At 43.8% G+C, this 19,714-nt stretch overlaps 1 protein-coding gene across 12 annotated transcripts in view; it reads left to right on the top strand.

The window, feature by feature from the left end:
- FOXP1 (forkhead box P1) overlaps positions 1–19,714 on the top strand; it is a 390,108-nt gene that overhangs the window by 21,823 nt on the left and 348,571 nt on the right. The window contains exon 1 of one of the 12 annotated variants that reach the window (XM_074836021.1): positions 18,943–19,019. The exons of the other annotated variants lie outside the window; for them this stretch is intronic. The gene's annotated coding sequence lies outside the window, so the exon portion shown is untranslated. Of the gene's footprint in view, positions 1–18,942; positions 19,020–19,714 lie in introns of those variants that run through there. 12 annotated transcript variants of the gene reach the window in all.

Here is a 19,714-nt window from a genome sequence, read left to right as displayed (position 1 = left end):
ATGCATTTAAAGTGCCAGTAGCTTATGCCTTTTGAAGGCTTAAGATCATAGCTGTCATATTAGCTATACCATTTCCAAAAATAATGCCAGGAACAGACTGATACTGATTGTTTTAAAAAGCATCATTATTCTGTGATACTTTTTTGGGGCTTCTAACATCCCCACTTAAAACAGGTGTTTCCATGCAGTGTTCCTCAAAAATTGATTGCTGAAAGGATTTTGATTCCAAACTGAAGGTATTTTCTTAGGGTTTTTTTCCTCCTAGAAGACAGAATGACAAGGGGAGAAGGGAGGAACCTTCTTATTTTCTTTCTTCTTCATTTCAGCAAATAGATTTTTGGACAAAGGACATTAACATAAAGCCTGCAAATTTAAGCTGGCAGTCAGAAGTTTGGGACTTTGTTACTCCATAACTAATGCTCCACCATTTCCTCCATGTCTGCGTGCTTCTGTCTACAAAGTGGGAATAAAAGTTGCCATGTTAAGAGGCTGCTAAAGGATTTAAATAATGCTTGTGAAGTGCTGAGGTCATCTCATATAGGATGTTTTGATAACAGAAAGAATCAGTGTCTTCAACCAGTCTCAGCCTCAACATGCCTGCTCTGTTGGTGTGATGCAGTGGGTCTGTGGTGTTTCTTAACAGTGATTTTTGTACTGTTGTAACTGAAAATGCCTGGGTTTGTGCCACCAAGCAGAATTGCCAATGGTTGCAGACTTTAAAACATTTCTTGAACATCAGTAAAGCAGCACTTATTTGTTATGACATTGGTACAGATCATGGCATGTGTACTGCCTTGAAACTTATTCTAGGCTAATGTTACATGTGGCGGACCAGTAAATGTGTGTGTCTGTGCTGGGTATGGCAACCTTTATTTGGCAAAGAGAGCAGAGCCTGGTTACCTGATAAGGATAGTCTTGCCAGAAAATAAGTGCTACAGCAGTGTGCAAAAAAAAAAGAAAAAGAAGTGCATAAAAAATGCTGTTTGTCATCATTTTATGCCCATCCCTAAACAATGAAAGCCTTCAGTGCGTAGTGCTCAGAGTAGAGCTTGAGAGGTCCTTTCGAAGCAGAGACGTTTGGGGGATTCCCTGAGAGAAGATCAGATAAGATAGTAAGTGGAGGATTGAGGCGGAAAAGTGGTTTGGAATTGCAAATGAGTGGTTTGCCCATAAGTGCTTTGGGTTGGCTGTGGTGTTTTCTGATAATATATGTATATATATATATATATTTTTTTTTTATTCCAGAGATCTTGAGTAATTTTTTACCCGTCTTAAAGCTCTCTCAAAAGAGTCCTGATTTTTCAAAGGCTGAGGATGGTTGTTCACTCCAGAGCTCTGCAGGCTGATGTGAAATCACTGCTCGTTCTCTCAAGGCTCCTGATCTTGGTCTCTGATAGAGCTTCTTGCTTTCAAATGCTTTAGCATAATTCGTTGCTTTCTTGAACATTGTAGGAGGTTGAATAAATATGATTTCTACAGTATGTATGTATACATAGATATATGTATGTATATATAAAGCAATGAAACTTGGACATGCTGGGTGTTAAGCAGCTCGCCAAAAGCAACAGGAGGAACCAATGTCAGAACAGGACTTAAATTTATCTGTTGCTCACTGGTGATCCCACAGCTGGGCAGGATCCAGCTGAGCAAACTGTGATGTGGTGACTGTTCTGTCTCTTCCCACACAATGTACTTATATTGTAAAATATATATTAAAATATTTAGGGAGTTGAACATGTTTCATGTAATGAGTGGAGGATGGTAGCTTTTAGTGCATCACTCGGATCAAGCCCTTTAGACCTTGGGCAGCTCCTTCCTGATGTGAAATGTAAAGCCTTCACCTAGGAGAAAAAAAAGACTTTAGAAGTTTAATAAGTCTACCAACAGCTGGCTGCAAAGAGAGGTAAGTGGGTTTTGGGGGGTTTTGTTGTTCTTATCTATTTGTTTGGCTTGAAAGAAGCAGGAGCAGAGTGGCTGGATGGCACGGGCACGTGTCCATCCCTACCACTGACAGCACGTGTGATGGCAGGCCCAGGCAGGTCCCCAGCTGTGTGAAACCTGCATGGGCTCTGTGGGGCTGGCTGCCTCGGAGGACATGGTAGGTCACCGTAGCAAAGGTGGTTGAAGCTGCATAAAATGCCCTGTTGATGCTCAGGTCTGTGGGAGCCTCGTCTGATCATTCTGGCATGTTGCCATGTTCAGCTTGTCTCTGAGTTGTGGTCCGTAGTCTGGTCCTGTGTGTCCTTGCACCTTTGCTGCTCTGTTTTTACAGAAGAAATCATTTGAGCAAAGTTTGGGCTATGCTTTCTGCCCCAGATGGGAATAGAGTGGTTTTACAGACAGCACCAGTATCCAGCTGGGGTGCTTGTCCTGCATCCCCAAATCACCTTCAACGCCTACTGTCCTCTTTCTAGTGGCCTAAAACCTACAGCTTCACTTCATCCATGAGGCAGACATGCTGTCTCAAAGCACTGGCACTCTCAAGGCTGAAGATACTGTTGGCATAACACAAGTATAATTACTGTCAGTATAATCAACAAGGATTACTGAATTGATTTCTCTTTTTTTTTTTTTTTTCCTTCAGATGTTTAAGAAACCCCAAACTTGTATAAGAGTACATAACTTGGTAGAGTTCCCCATTGCTGGAGGCATCCTTCTGAGCTAGAGCTTGGCTTCCCCTGGAAGATGTAGGATCTTGCATGCAGTCAGTCTAGATTATGGGTAGATTGGGGATGTTGGTTGATGAGAAGCATAACATGACCTGGCAGCAATGTGCGTTTGCAGCCCAGGAACCCAGCTGTACCCTGGGCTGCATCAAGAGAAGCGTGGCCAGCAGGTCGAGGGAGGGGATTCTCCCCCTCTGCTCTGCTCTCATGAGACCCCCCCTTCAGTGCTGTGTCCAGCTCTGGGGGCACCAACATCAGAAGGACACGGACCTGCTCGAGCGGGTCCAGAGGAAGCCACAAAGATGACCAGGGGGCTGGGACACCTCCCCTGTGAGGACAGGCTGAGAGAGAGTTGGGAGTGTTCAGCCTGGAGAAGAGAAGGCTCCGGGGAGACATTACAGTACTTAAAGGGGGCTACAGGAAGGCTGGGGAGGGACTCTTAATCAGGGGTATAGGGATAGGATGAGGGGTAACTGTTAAACTGAAAGAGGATAGGTTTAGATTAGATTAGATATAAGGAAGGAATTCTTCCCTGTGAGGGTGGTGAGGCCCTGGCACAGGTTGCCCAGAGAAGCTGTGGCTGCCCCCTCCCTGGAAGGGTTCAAGGCCAGGTTGGACGGGGCTTTGAACAACCTGGTCCAGTGGAAGGTGTCCCTGCCCATGGCAGGGGGGTGGGAACTAGAGGATCTTCAAGGTCCCTTCTAACACAAACCATTCTGTGATTTGGGTGAGGGTGAAAATGGCTTTAATCTTTTTGGCTAGAGTCTAAAATGAAGGTATAACCTTTTTAATACACATGGCAGAGAAACACGTTTCTTACAGTTGTAGCTTTGGTTTTTGTTCTGTGTTCTCTTTCAAATGAGCATCCCTTTCTTTTTTCTTTTTTTCTTTCTTTTTTTTTTTTTTTTTTTAAACATGCATATGCCTCCTTTTGGAAATTCTTGTTTCCACCCAGGCACCTGCATTTTAAGTCTCTATCATGCAGATTGATTTTTCTCTTTAGACGTGTGCCATGCTGACAGGCCTAAGGCTAGAACATACTTTTTATCTGTGAAGGCTTTCTCTTGCACTTTCACTTTGAGTAGGTGATACTTTGAGGTGAAAGCAAGGGGCTGTGCCATGCTGTTGAGAGCCAAGACCTGGGCTGCTGCTCTGGGTTGAAAGTCAGACTGTTCAGGATTCAGAAGTACTAAAAGGTTTGCATGTCTGAATGAAGGGAAGAGAGGTGGGGATTCGGAAGAGGCCTGCTTGAAGAGAGATGAGCTTAATTTCTGCATTTACTTCCATTTATTGAAATGCACAGAATCTCAAGAAAAAGGTTGAATTTTGGGGTTTGTGTCCTCATAGTCTGTGTTCTGACTTTTTCTTTATGCTGGGCTAGTATACAAACAGAGGTCCTGAACATCACAGGAATCCAGATGAGAAGAGCCTAAAAATCATTGGTTATGCACGTACTGAAGTTGCATCAAAAGTTCTTTTAGAGAAATGTGGCCTTTTTATTGAATCCTTGTGGCACAGGCACTATGTCTTGCCATCTTCTGGACTGCCCCAGGAGCATGTTCGTTAACTCCCACTGTCTTCTGCATTAGCATTGGCTTCTGTGCTCCATTTAGATTTTCTTTAAAGCATTACATAAACAACTATCGTGTAAATACGGGCGTTTGTAATGGTGCTTTTAAATTAAAAAGACTCTTGGATTCATGCAAGTAGACACATGCTTGCACAAAATAACTTCTGGCTTCCCCCTAACACACTTTTCAGAATAATTTAAAGGAAGAAAAGATTTGCAAACAGTTGTAAAAGAGCCATAAAAAACTGTCAAATACCAGACCTTCAGCTAATTGTAAACTGTTTTGCTCTTGGAAGTGATACAACATTGATCTCATAGCTGCTTCATTAAGAAGGTGCTTCTCTGTAGTGCAGGAGCTGCTTGCTCAGGTAGCCGTGAGCAAAAATAGCAAGAGATGTTGGGCTTCTGCTATGAATGCCCAGTATATACTAGAATAGCTCCAGGCAACTGAAGTATTCTGTACCAAAAAGGAAGACAAGCATTGCAGGGAGCTGAACAGGAAAAAGCTGCAGAGCTGAAAACTTCTTTTTCTCTCCTCCTAACTGCTGCTGCACCTTAGAAAAGGCACATCTCCAGCCCTTTGTGGCAGAGTCTCGGGTACAGCATGGAGGAGGAGTGTTTTGGAAGGACCCACTGGCACAAGAGGATACAGGTATGGGTAGTGAGTGTGGTAGTGCCTGTAGGCTTGCTGTCAGACTGTCTGTCCTTATGGAGTATGTTCTCATCTTCAATTTTCAAAGGGAGACATGTGAAAAAAATCTTTCCTGGACAGAGAATTGGCTGACATCCCCAGCCAGCTGGTTAGTTGCATCTTTTTTTCAGTGTACCAAGGAAGACAAGCACTCATGGGTCAACTTTTAATGGTTGGGATTAAAAAAAAGAATTAATAAATCAGTAGTCCATTAGATTAGGTCAGTAGAAAAAATTTTCTCTGAACTCAGCTCTGATTCTGCAGTTGGGCAATGTTTTGCTTGAAGAACGTGCCTAGCTCTTTGAATTGTGTCCTTCCAATGCTGCAAATTGGGGTGTCTGCTTCAGAGAAATTAGGAACCTACTGGGTATCATCTCTAGTGTTTTCATTCTCAGTCTCTCTCTGTTAACCAGTTTCTAAAGCTCTATCATTAAATCTCTTTAAGAATGGAAATTCTTGCCTTTGTGTGTTGGTTGAGCTAATGAATGGTTGCCTGTTATCTGCTCCATCCATGACTGAGTCGGGCTGTCAGAGACACAGAGCTGAAGTCAAAGGGACTTTATTTCAGCCTTCTCTACCTCCTCCGGGTTAGCCATGGAGTGGATTCTCTTCCCATCTGTTCCTGAACCAGAAATGTCCTTTTTAACAAGAGGGAGGAGTGGGGATTTTATGTGGCCCAGCCATTTCATCCTTGATTTCCCAATTTCCTTCCCCTGCAGCAATGCCATGCTGATCCCTTGCCTCCAGCCATGGGTACAGGACTTGGCCGCTTTTGCAATGATTCTTCCAGCTGCTGAACAAGGGAAGGGAAACCAAAGTGTCATTGCTCACCGCTGGTGAATTTGGGCATCACCCGTATGTGCCCAGAAGTAATGGCAAGTAGGGAGTGAGTTGCCAAACCTTAGTCAGGGTTGTTTTGCTGATTATTTAATACCTACTAGGTGCTGAATTCCTGGCTGAGAGACATTATAGGGTGGCAGAGTCTTCCCGAGAGTGAATTGCTTTGGCTGGTCAGAAGTGGATGTCAGGACAGCTTTCAGGAAAACCAGTTAATGTCAGTTTTGAGTAGGCATGAGCCAGACTGCAGGGCTCTGGGTTTTGGGGTGTGCCAGCACTCTGGTAGCCTGTTTAGCTGGGAAGGATGAGCACAGACAGGGACCTAGGAGAGGATAGGGTGGACAGGAGGTGGCCTACAGCGCTACCATTGCAATGCGCAGCAAATGGTCCAGGAATAGGGCAACACTTAATAATTCAAGAAGTTCCTGGACACAAATGAAACAATACCAAATGAAAAAAAACCCCAAATAACCCAGCCCTGAAAATCATCTGTGTGCCCAGATTCATACCATGTACCATAGCCCATGCAATGGTTTGGTGGTCTGATGTACTGCTGTCCTTGCTAGCTTAGGTGTGACATACTTTTCTGATCTTATTCACGTTTCTCATCAGAAGCATGTCAGAGAGTCATTGAACCATCCAGTAGATTTTGGTCTGGCTGACTGTAATAATTCCCAACTTTGTATTTTATGTATGGTATGCTTAAATGGTTTTGAAAGCGTTAGGAAAGGAAGAAGGGACTATACGCTGTACAGCTTGGTCAAAGAATCCCCTGGTGAGTGATTCCCCCATGACTCTGCAGGTGGCAAGACCAGTTGCTGGCCTCTGCTTGATGTCTCGCAGTCCTGCCCTTTCCTGACTCAACTGGTGCTAAAAGTGAGTTGTCTCAGATCTTCTTGTCTCATTTATCATCTTTTTTTTTTTTGTGTGTGTGTGTCTTCCAGTGCTTTCCCCCTCCTGAGGACCACTGTGTGTGCAGCTGCTAAGCACTGCTCTGATTTGGGACTGCTTTCGCATCCCTTCATGGCTTTGTTCTGCCTTCCGGAGACAAATACAAAATTTATCCCTGCTTTCCCAGCCCTCCTCAGTTTTGCCCCATTTTAACCACCTTCCTGTACCCTAGAGTCATCAGTACCTCTTCACTGCATCAGTGCAGCAAAGCTCAAATAGTCCCTGTCTCCCAGCAGCACTTTGCTACTTGTTTTCCAATTACTGCACTCTTGGGTACGAGGGGGACTGTCTCAGTGAGAGAGTACATCTTATTTTTGTATATGAGCTCCCTGGCATGGGCTCTCATCTGCTTTTATTGCACCCAGCAGTCTCCCAGGCACTGGCTGCTGTTGTAACAGGGCACTGGGGTCTATAACGCATTGTCCCCCGCAGGGTAGTAGGAGAATATGAGATTTTCATGGGCGGACAGAGGTACAGGGAGATGCGCAACTTGGCAGAAGGTCCATAAAGGAGTGGAAGACTGAGTGTGGACCTCTCGATGAAGTCTCCAGCTGGTGGCTGAACTCCAGGACTGTTTTTCCCCACAGTGGCAGCCTTAGTTGGTTGGTCTCCAGATGCTGCCGCAATATGAATATTCAGTGCTAATAAAATATGCACAATGCCGTAAGCCTTGCCAGGGTGAGGATCTTGAGGGCTCAATGAACTTTGTAACAGCATTACTCAGTTGTAGGGGCACGACTGATGCAGCAATTGATTTCTCAGTTCAGGATTCACCTTCTTTTGAGCAGAGTTCATCCCTGTTTGCTTTTCATAATAGCGTTATTACACCTCGCTGGCAGCAGGACAAGGGAGAAGCGTCTGTGCAGCTTTTTCATTCCTCGTGTACTCCTGTGCAATAATCAATGGTGGTGAACATCGGTCTGTCAGGCTTGAATTTTGCATATCTGTTACGTTACCAGCTGACTATCCTGGTATTAATACTAATGTAAAAGACTCCTGTTTTGACTCAGAATTTTCCAACAGCTACAGAACAAAGGCCCAATGAGTTTCAATATTAAAGAAAAAAGCAAAGGGGAAAACAAACAAAGAAACAAAAAAAGCAAAGCTATGGTGCAGTAGCAAGAATACAGAAAAAAATGCATCTTTAAACTTCTTTTTTCTCCTGATCTACTTTCTGTATGACTCACGAGCCAGGCTCTAAAATGGCCTCCAAACATGCATGCATAATTTTGCACATCCAAGTGTCTGCATATGCAGTGCTCTTAAATATCCCCAAGGCGTTGGCTTTGCTGCTGGGGCGGAGTGGGGAAGGGGCGAAGGAGTTCATCCCTAGAAGGTCCCTAACTTGTGTTATCATCACCTCCCTGATGGCCTTACCCCAGCGTTCGGGTGCGCACCAGTCAACCACCAGCGTCCATGCAACCTGCTCTTCTCTGCAGGTTCATGCTTGGCTGGTTAGCTTGGAGAACATCTGTCTTTTTGGGGTGGGGGTGTTAGGGGTGGCTTTTTTGTTCCTATCCTCCTATGAAAGACATAGCCTGTGAAAGAAGTCATGGGCTCTCTGAGTACCAGCTATATTCCAGGAACTAGCTGGACAAGGGAGGCTGAGGGAGACCCAGACTTTGAAAAAAGGTATGCATAAAGGTATAGAAATGAGACTGAGACCGCCTTTGGGCCTATGGTGTTGCTCTTTCATCATAGGGTGGTTGGACCTGCTGCCCCCGCTCATGGAATCAACAGTCAAATAGGCCAAAAATTAAATCAGCTTACCTGTTTTTTTTCTTTCAGTGATTCCTGACAGAACCCCTTTTAAAGCAGGCATCTCAACTGTGCTTCTCAGTTTTTGTAAAATAATGAAGAGCTCTTGAATGAAAAGCCAACACGTGGATGTGCTTGCAGGTGTTGGAGCAGGGTTTTCACCCTGCAGGAGGGGATGTACAAACTGTTTTCAGCTGAAAGCAACGGAGGCCAGTTAACAGCCAGAGTCATGGGTGGCTCTTCTAACGGCTTATGAAAATAAACCCCAATTTTAGGGGTTTAATGTGTAGATGACATCTCCTTTTCTGAAAGTGGCCTGTGAGCAGTGATACTCGGCACGTGTTTTGGTTGCTTACTGTCGGTCGGGGTAGGGTGAGCATACCTGACATAGCAGAAAGGTGTTGATTTGATTAAAATCTGTCTCTATTGTCTAGTAGAAGCCTTGAATCCCCCTTTTACCCTTTCTGCAAGCAGAAAGAAGTGCAATTTTCATTCAGCATAGATGTTTCCCTTTCATCCCTGAAGCTAATTTTTTTTTTTTTTTCCTGCAGCAGTTTTGGTGAAATTATGTATCGCTTGTGATAATTCATTTTAAAAATTCCTGAGCTGTGTGGCGTACTTTCATGAAAATTCATTTAGATAAAATTAGATATTATTGTTTAATGAGGTGGCATTTCAATTTAGACCTTGCATCATGCATATACCAAGAGTTTTTTATGGAATAGTTAGGTTCATTTGAGTAATAAAGGCTGAATCATGGGGGCTTTAATTCTTAATCGCTGTGAGGATTGTTATCTGTGGGATGTGAGCTGTCTTAGTGGTATTCAATCAAGTGTCCACTTAGCCGTGACCAGAAGTAATTGCTCCCAAGTGGGTTGCACAATGACCTGTTAATACTTGCTTTGACCCTCTGACCTTGTCTGCCCCATTGTTTAGGATTTTATAGCAAGCGAGTCTGCATTTCTGTGGGGTCAAGTAGATATCTGAGGTCAAACATTTTCTGATTACTTCGTAGTGTACACTGTAAGTCTGCGGAGTTGTTGCATAGCAATAGTCACCGCTTCAGAGCAGGGCGCGAAGGGTTGGGAAATTGTCTTCCTGAATGCATGTAAACAGTTTAATATTTTACTGAAAGAAGTTCATCTTGTAAATTAGGTATGAATAATACATTTGTAATTACTACTCATGTCTTTAAACACTTGTGTCTTAATTGGCTTGGGTATTTTTTTAATGTATTTGCATTTTGTCAGGGAAGTTAATTTTAACTTGCAGAGATGGAAGGCAAGTTGCATGGACTGGGAATGGCTTCATCCTGCATCCCTTCAGTGCCTGGGCTTGTGTCAGTGCTTCTAGATATGTTCAAGTGGGGATTGCTTCATCCCTGCCTCGGACTGCTACCATAGACTATTTTATGTGCTTCTCACAGCCTTCCAGAATTAATATGACCTACTTGTTGATGACTGCGACCCATGGGCAGTTGGGATGTCCTGTATTAATTTATTGGCTGCATTTAAATGTTGCTGAAAGTGTCATCGTATTGTGCAGTAATTTGCAGGGGGACTTGCTGTGCTGTGTAGTTGAAATGGGGTATTTTCTTAGCAGTGTATCTGGCAAAATAGCGCTGTTGTACAAACAAAGCCTTGGTATTATTTGTAGCGCTACTCCTTCTTTTTATGTTGTGTTTACCGAGTTCACTAGCCAAAACACTTCTACGCACTCTTCAGCCTCGTAGGTCAGCTTTGCTCTAAAATAACATATATGCCCATCTCTCAGCATCAGATTCTAGGGAAAATATTTTGATCGTTGTTCCCTGAGTGGGGCTGGTGGGATGACACAAAGCAGTTGGATCGCGATACAGTTTGGGGACAAACACAGTTAGCGTTCCTGTGAGAGAAGCAGACTATAGTCAACTGAGTAAGCAAGAAACGAGTGTTAGAGAGAAAACTATATAGCATATGTGGGGGAGAAAAACAAAACAGTGACTCTGTTTCCACTGCCAGAATATTTAAAAACAAACAAACAAGAAAGCAAAGCAAAGCACGCCTTGCAATGAAGGGAACCTGTGGATTTTTCTTACTATGCGTGAGACTGTGTGTGGATCTCCTCTTGCCAGAGCGTCCTTGGGGAGGTTGAACTGTCCATTCTCTGAGACCGTGTCGTGGTCAGTGCAGGACCTCATAGGGCCATAGGTGAGTTGGCCACAGAGGCCCTCAAGAGTTCCTTATTGATTTGAATCTTCATCCTTTAAAACTGCAGGAAAACTCTGGCCTCTTGTGCCAAATTGTCTCTGAAGCCTTCTCTGTTGTAAGGGTTCGGGCACGGCAGATGTTGGTGTTCCATCACCCAGCACAGTCCCGTTGTCCTCCGTGGGCTGACGATGTTCTCGGTGCAGGTCCCGGTGTGGGTGTGCGGTCTCGTTTCTCTCTCTGGGATCTGGAGGCACTCCTGACCTAAACCAACCCTGGACATTATGGCTGTATTCTCTGGACCATCCATCTCGGCCTCCCCAGAGGCTCGGCTTAGGGGAGAGTGTCTCCTTGAATCTCCTCGTCCTCTCTGGAAAATGTAAGGTTGGAAGACAGTGTGGGAGATGAAGGGATTTTCACCTCATGTTGCTCCAGGTCTGGTTGCTTCATCAGGTGGAGCAATCCCTTCTTCTGGGGGCCTGCAGAGACCCCCGGTAAGGTGGACCAGGAATCAGGAGCTTTAGCCTCTCCCTGTGCTGCAGAGCAAGAAGGGTGGTGAGACTTGGGGGGGCAGGCGCCAGAAATGCAGAAGTTCTTATCAGGTACATATTTTAGGGTTGATGGTAATGAAACAAATGTATCATCGTTCTCAGCAATTAGTCAGGACTGGGGCATTTCTCATAAGGACCCCATGACTAACGTTACTGTGGGAAATCCAGAGGGCTTTGTGAACTTGATTTTGAGGTTTTCACTGTCTTTGTTGAGATAGATACAGTTTTCACAAGAAAATGGTGTGCTTTTTACTCCCCTTTCTAAAAAAAAAACTGTGTAGCTTGAAGAACTGAGTACACAGCATCTCTGATGTGATACTCATTGCTTCTTAGCAAGCCCTGGTGCTCTGCGTCCCTTCTCTGCTGGTGATGTCTGCAGCAGAGCACTACGAGGAACTTGCTTTTGGTGGAAGGATCTTGTGCTGAGTCCAGAATAAACAGAATATTTCTTAACTTCCGAAAGGAATGTGAGCGGATGCCACGGAAATGAAAGATCCCATTTAACACGGATACTGCAACCTTGATCTTTTTTTTTTTTTTTTTTTTTTGTCCCTTAAATTGAAATGTGGGAAAACATCTAAGATGTTGTGGAGGGTTTTTGGAAAGCCTGCATTTCCCACACGCTCGGGTCTGTGCAATGCCTTTTGTAGGTGGTGTGTGGTTTGTGTCAATCATCAGTCAGGTGGTAATGGTGATAGAGCCGCGTTCAGCCTCTGAACCCGATGCCGAGCACATTGATCTTTGCAAACACGTTTATACAGGCTGGGGGAACTGCAGGCTTGTAGCCACAGTTTTCATCCATCTCCAGAGTTAACTTCTGTAGCTCAGGAGAAGGCAGAATACCACTTCTGCAGCAGCCTCAGACATTGCTGTGATGAGCCCTTCCTGTGCCTTGATAGCAATTTAGCCATTTCATCTTTTCCCCAGCAGACTTAAGCAGCAGCACAGATTGGCTGTTATAATTAATTTTGTGCAGGAAGCAAGAGCTCAATGTTCCAGCATCTCCTGGTTTTCACTCTGGTTGAAGAGGGCACTCCTTGTACCTGCTATTCTTCCAGTTACAATTCTTTCAAGGAAAACACAACACTTTTTGCGGGACTGGATATGGATTTGGTGATGAAGTTTTAGGGGATCAGTGTAGCATCCGCACTGGATGCAGATTGGGGCAGTTGTTGATCCAAGTGAACAAAAGGATTAAAAAAAAAAAAGACCGTCGTCGGGGCAATTTGTGCCTGTGGCCTTTTGAGCTCTTCCTGTTATGACTGGTTGCATATTGCTGCTTTTCTGAATCCACTACCAAGAGCGCATCATAAGAAAGTGAAACTCCCATGTCAGCATCTGATAATTGTGCCGTACGCTCTCAGGGCCATATGCCTTCTCTCATTAGTTTGTTTTTTGAAAAGGGTTTTTTTCAGAAATCCTACGTATCTATTAGCATGGTCCTAGGACGCCTTGTAGAGCTGCTCCTGCCAAGCACTGAACAGCCCTAAGAGTTGTTAAAACTTTAAACGAGAAGCAGAGGCGCTCAGCAATTCTCAGAAGTGCTCGGCACCTTCCTGGATAGAGCAATTTAAAAAAGAAAAAAAAAAAAGAAAAAAAAAAACACACAACAAAAAACATGAGATGTAGTTATGCAAATTATGACCTTTAAATGCATTTTATATTTGGATTGAAGTTGCTAACGCATTCTTTCCAAGTTCTGTTTTTCCAGTGCGATTCTGCTTTGGGTGCTTCTCTTTGTATTGGTGGAGCAGAGCGGTGCCGGCCGTGCGGAGGGAGCGCGGGACATGATGACTCGGAAAAGCAGCCACCGCGCTCCGGGATGGGCAGCGCATCGGTTAGCAAGGAGCCTAAATAGGTGGATTTTAATTTCTCTGGAGGGTCTGAGCATGTTAACTAGATGGCAGATCCCTCATTAGCTAGATGGATTAAAATTTGTATCATGGCTGATGCCTATCCTGACTAATACGTGTAAGTAACAGCTTGTTCTACTAGAGCTATTGGATGTGGCTTGGGTGGAGGAGAGGAATTGGCTTCTGCGGAGGATATTTGCAGAAAGTCACATTTCCACCATATGTTAGCTGGAGTCTCGTTGGATGCAGGTTTTGGATGGAGTCCTCTGTGTTGCTGTAATCTGGTTTGTCCTTTTTCTACCACTAGTTCTGAATCATACCAACTATTTGGGCTCTTCAGCGTGTTTCCTGAAGGACAGTGGGAACATTTCTGCTGGCTCAGCTGCCTTTCACCTCTTACTTCATCTCGATGAAGGAGTAAGCTCTGGAGGACTGAAGGAGAAATTCTGTGTCAGTCAGGAGTGAGAAGGGCTGTAAAAAGATCTGAAAATTCTGCCAAATTTTAAAAAAAAAAAAAAGGTACCATGAACCTCATCAATCCTGATTTAGGTCTGGCTTGTGACAAATCATTATGTAGGAAGGGAAATATCCCTTTAATTTTTAATAGCTTTGCAGTGAAGTTTTATTAGGCAATAATCTGGTTCCTGAGTGGATAAAAGATAAGGGTGAGGGCCAAGTAATTTTTTCCCCTCCCGTGTAGTTGGGAAAGGGAGAGAGGGGTCATGGCGAAGATGGCTGCCTTCTGAAGCTCAAAGCAGCATCCTTCTTTGTGCCACAAGCATACCGAATGCTTCCAAATGGATATTTACAACATAAATATGTTCAGGATGTGGGTAGCGAGAGAAGTGTGGGAATAGACGCGAAGGTGCATGGGAGTGGGGATGCGAAGGGGGAGGTGTGAAGAGAGCCAGGAGAGTGTGATGCACATTTTGCAGATAACTTCTCTTTGGGTACCTCCTTCCAAAGCCTGGGTGCAGACTTTTCTGCTCCTACCAGTGTGTCCTGGGGCTTTATGTTCACTGCAAAGAGGTTCTCCAACCCATCTCTGCTAACGTCACCAATTTCTTATTTCCAGAACAGTTTATTTTTGGGGAACATCAACTGATAATAAGCCTGGATTGGTCAAGTAGCTTCGTTTGTAGTTTGGTTGGTGGTGGTTGGCGTTTCTTACAGTATTTCCCAGGCACCGAGTGCAATAGACATTTCACTGCCACTTAATAAAGCAATGTAGGGCACTCCTCAATAATACAATCCTTATGCCAGCCCAGTTGCTAAACCCACGAGCCCCTCAGGCAGTAGTAGACAACTACATTTGGCGTTGCTGCTTGTTTTACTGTTGTCTCGGATGACTAGGCAGCATTTCTGCGATTTTAAGGCAGCGTGTTATTGCAGTATCTGGGATGAAATTACCACTTACAGATGTATAGGTGACAATCTGACTCCCTTCAGCTGTTGAGCATCGGTGATTTGGGGAGGCTTGTGGTGCAGGGCACCTTTGGCGCACTGTACCGAGTACCAGAAATAAGCATCTGGCCCTCTCTTGTAATTTTTTTTTTCCTTCTTTTTCGAACATCTGCTCGCCTGATTGTTTTCTGTTTTTTTTTGGTTTTTTTTTTTTTTTTTTCCCTTTTCTGTGGCTCTTTTAATTTGTGGTGAATGTGTATTTAATGTAAGTAAGATGTTAGCTTCTGTCTAGTTTTTCAGCGAGCATTCCAGTAATTACTGGAGTACCTTTGAATGCTACAGCAGCTATTTCTAAGTTAAGGAATCACATTTTCCAAGCATTTATAACTGAATTCACATGGGTAAAACTTGGCATTCAGATTGCCGGCCCACATATCTTATTTTGTCTTGATCCTTTAAGTTAGCATATCAGCTTTGTGTTTGATTAAAATGGTAAAAATGGCTTCTCGGTGTTTTGGGTGGGCTTGTAGTAATGTTGTTTTATGAAATTGTTTTAATTTAAAAAAAAATTATATTGGTTTGGGCCCTGAAATTATTTCTTTGTAGTTACTACTGTGGGCTGGTGTCTTTTTAATTTTTTTTTTTTTTCTCCCTCTGTCCTCCTTATCCCTTATTACTGTGAAGCAGTCACTATTATTTTAGTATTACTTGTTGGTACATCTCTGAGGAGCTTCTCAGAATGTGATTTGATCCTTTCTCTGCTGATGTCAGGCAGTCTCTTCATGCCAAAGGATGCTGGCTAAGTCCATGCTTCCCCCTGTGCCTTCAGAGATCTTAACTTGGCTTTTCCAAATGCTCCTGGAGAGTGATGCACCCAGTTCCTGTTGATTTTTGAAAATTAAAAAACAACAGCCATGATTTTAAATTCGCCTTATCTTTTCATCCCAAATAGTAGCGTTACATCCGCAGGGTTGCGATGACCTGTGGATCGACTGCACTGGCAGCAGTGCTTTGCTTTGCATTATTTGAATACTCGGTGGTTTTGAGGATGTCCCAACGCTGTAATCACAGCTCCAGCCCCGTGGCTGCTCTGCAGCATTAAGTGACTTTTGCTTCTTTTTTTTTTTTTTTTTCTTTTCAAGCTATGAAGTCTGGTCCAGAGGAAATGTGATTTTTGTATTTCCCTGCTCAGAGAGGTATTTTTTTAATTTTTGGAACTGTTTTCTGGCACTTACAAGGTGAAAGGTAACAAGGGGAAAAAAAAAGAAAAAAAGAAAAAAAAAAAGGAAGAGATCTGAAATTTGACCTCCAAATACACTTAGTAGATCTGCTGATAATTACAGAGCTTTTCTTTGGAGGAAATAGGTACAATGTGTGGTTTGGTTCTATGGGCAGGTATGCTAAATGGCAAATGAGTTGAACAATAAAAACTAAATTGATGGATCTGATAGAACTAAGTACTTAAGTAAATTACATTATTTAGTAACACGAATTTTGTGAAAAAGCCTCAGTCTTCCAATAAAAGTCTGAGAATACAGCTAGACATAATTAACTACCAGTATTAACTTATGTCATTGTTATCAGCAATAGTTTTACTCACATTTTAATATTTGGGCTTCTTTACTTCTTTGTGGTAAATGTCCCTTTAATAGGACATGTAAAATGACATTTCACATGCTTTAATTATATATATTCAGGAGAGAAACTTAGCTAAACTTGGAGGATAGATGCTGGACTTCGCCTTGAACTCAGGTTTTATTTGTGTGTTATAGAAAGCTGATATTTATGGGCTCAGCAGTTCTTGGTATTCGTGTTTCTGACTTGCACTCCGCACAGCACTTGCCCTGGGCTGCAGATCTGGGTGCGTGAGTGCGGAGGAGCACCCATTTCTTGCCTAGGGTCACGTGTGGTCGATGCAGGGAAGGACTGTCCTGTGAGATGTCTGTAAGGCTGCCTGGGGTGAACACGGGCAGAAAATGACCCAAAACGCCCTTCCCGCTCCTCCGCACGTGCCCGTGGGTGTGCGATGGGGTGGGCTGCCCCGTGCAGTGCCATCCCCTCACCCCCACGCCAGGACCTGCGGGGAGAGCATCCAGACAGGACTGTGGATTTTGGCTCAGCGGCGTTTCAAGAATCGCTTAAACTTGAGGAATTCATAACTTTGGAATTCAGCAAATTTGCACAACTCTGTGCATCTGTCGCTCCGTCAGCACGTGCCTGCTTTCTGCTTTCTTTACTCTGTCCATCTCGGACTAAATATCTTGTGATTAAAGACCCAACTCGTTGGCTTGTACTCGTGAGCATCTTAGCAGCAGCCCTGCAAAACCTGCCGTGGCGCGGGGAGCGTGCCGGTGAGGGAACAGCAGTGCTGGACAAGCTCTGGCCGGGCCGGGGCGGCTGCTCTGTGGTTTGTTGTGTCTGGTTTGGTTCCTACTTTTCAAGTTGCAGTTGCGTTTGGTCATTCGAAGCTTATTTTCCTAGTCTGGCCAAGCCAGCAGGATCCCCCTGCGCTGCAGGGGAACATAAAACATCAGCCTTTAAGCTGGAGTGCTCAGTAGATAAGGATTTTAAGACTCTTGCATCATGCGCTGTGTCTTATGGGCTTACTTAGTATACTCCATTTGATTTAATTTAGATATTGAATAAGGAGAAACACTTTAATAGTCAGAAAAAGTACTGTACGTTGTAGCGCCTCTTCTTTCCCTGTTGCCTTAAAGACAAGATGGCTGGAAGGGCTGATTTAGGCTGCAATTATGTTTGTTTAATTGTAGGAAGTAACAGGGTGTTTTCAAACTGCTTAAAAACTGTGTTACGCCTTATCTGTACTATGAAGTGTTTCAAAAAGCCAACAAGAATTCATTGGGCTTTTGTCTTATCTCTTCTTTTCTGTGACTAAACGCAAAGAATAACTTTTCAACCTTTGCAAAGATTAGGAAATGTGCAAAATTAGCGTGTTATGTCAGTCGGGTGGTTTGGGGAGGGGATGAAGAGTCAGTGGGTGGCTCTGCCAGTGGTCTCCCCCTTCTGTTCCCCATTGTATAAATAGAAATAAAAAATTGTAACTGAGTTGCTACAAATGTTAGCTTTCATGCTGCTAGGTAGCCATTTATCTTGCTAAAAGGTTTGGTTTGCTGCTTGTTTGTATTGGCAGGATTGAGGATGGCTGGGGAGCAGAGGTGCTGTTGGATGGCGTTCCTGGGAGATAAGGAAAACCTTGGGGATGCGGTTTGCTCAGCGTGGGGCGGCAGTGCTGCCTGCCTGGGGGGTCAGCCTCGGTGGCTGTGCTGCTGTCACCGCCTCGCAGGAGGCTATGACAAGTGCCTGCTATCTGTGCACAATATAGATTAGAAGGATAAGAAATAGCAAACCTGCCATGGAAGATTTTACTGTAGCAGTGACTGGGGAGCTGGCAGGAGAAGTGAAATATTTGCAAGTTGTAAAGGGAGTGGGTTCAGGAGTTTTGAGGTGGAATTGGGATTGTTTGCAGAGATCCCTCGTCTGGCTGAGATGCACACGCTGGATTTTGCTGTTGTAACAGTCTTGTGCACCTTTTACTGAATACCACAAAAAGTGCATTTGGATTATAATAAATTTGCATTTATTAATTATAAATCTGCATTTATTATTCTATATATTATATATTTACATATTATATAATATATATTTGAATGTATTTAGTATTTATAGATGACCTTTCATTTGAGAATATTAATCATTGCATTGAGTCTGCACCACCCTGTAGTAATCACGGTTGGGTATTCTCTCTCAGTTGGTGAGAGCCCAGAGGATCTTCAGAGTGGGTGAAAATCCTCCCAGACGTAGGTTTAAAAAAAGAAAGGAGAGAAGAAGAAAAAAAAAAAAGGCAAAAGAAAAGCAGGCCTCCCAAAAGCTGTGGTGGAACCCGGTATTAGCAAATGCTTCTAGGAAGTTTGACTGAGAGCCATATGGCAATGTGGGGAGTATTATCCATTGCTCCAAAAGTTGGTCTCTGAATCAGCCTATTGACTTCAACAGCACTTAATCATGTGTTTTAGTTCTTCTTTGAAAAGGCTTGCATTCCTGAATCATGTCCTCCGATTTTAACCACTAGACGGTACTTTGTTTTGTGGTAGCAGACAAGTTCAGTCATATTTCTGTGACTAAGTTTGCAAGTTTTGACTGCATCACTGGTGAAGTATGCTGATGAATATTCCCCTTCTTATCAAAATCCAAACATTTGCTGCTGTCCTTGTATTTTAGGGTGAAACTGAGTGTCTTCCTGGGATGGAGTTGGTGGGATGCTGCAGGATACTCTGATTTTGTACGTTCATCTGCAGAGTGTTGTGGATGCTGTGATGGAAACAAACGGGTGAAACCAGTGATCTCAAAATACTGCCCTTACTTCTGCTTTTAAAAGCCCTGAGTGTTGGTGGTGATCAAACCCGTATATTAAAACGAGAACCAGTCGTGCAGGTCCAAATTTGGATTGCCTTTGGATGCTGAAGTATATCCTGGCGCCTCACACGTGGCTCTTCTGTGCCAGGGGTAATTTGGACTCTGGTGAAAGAAAATGGTGGGTTTGTGCATCTTTTTGGGGTGTACTAGTTTGTGTCTGTTGCATCCACAAGTCCCTGTGCCCGGGTGTTATCGCACAGGTAGAGTTGCCAGGTACCAGCCGTGGGTTGCAGGACGTGGGTGCCAGAGGGTCTGGGGGGCTCCATTCACAACTGCCCCAGCACCAGAAACGCAGGGGACCTGCGTTTCCCTCCCCGCTGAGGGACTTCCTAGGGATTTCTGCTCCAATCTGTCCCTTATTAAAAGGAAACTCCAGGCAACCCCCAGTGCCGCTACCTGGTTTGGCACAGAGAGGGGAAAAAATCCTGTCCCACCCTGTTCCCCGGGAGGGGGGGGTATGGGCTTCGCTTTCATCCCTTAGAATCATTATATTTCAGCAGAATTTTTTGTCTCACCTTTCTGTGTTTTTACAGCTAAAGCAATTTTTACTTCCCAACTTTCAACATCTGGAATTCGGTTGCAGTTTATTAAAAAAAAAAATTCAAAATCCACAGTCTGGATGAAACACCAATGCCTTTGTATTTGGCCACAATTTTTAGCTTTAATTTTCTATCCTTGGCAAATGCCAGAAGTCCCAAGTAGTTGCATGTTCAGTAGCTGCTGTTTTCTGCTGCGTCTTAGTCTTAATCATTTTTTTTTTGATTATTTTTCCTGTTAGACACTTTTCTAATTGGGGATAATACCAAAATGATT

The sequence above is a fragment of the Strix aluco genome, chromosome 11, assembly GCF_031877795.1.
Source record: "Strix aluco isolate bStrAlu1 chromosome 11, bStrAlu1.hap1, whole genome shotgun sequence".
NCBI lineage: Eukaryota > Metazoa > Chordata > Aves > Strigiformes > Strigidae > Strix > Strix aluco.
The sequence above is the reverse complement of the archived record's forward strand: the minus strand, read 5'-3'. Positions and strand labels throughout refer to the sequence as shown.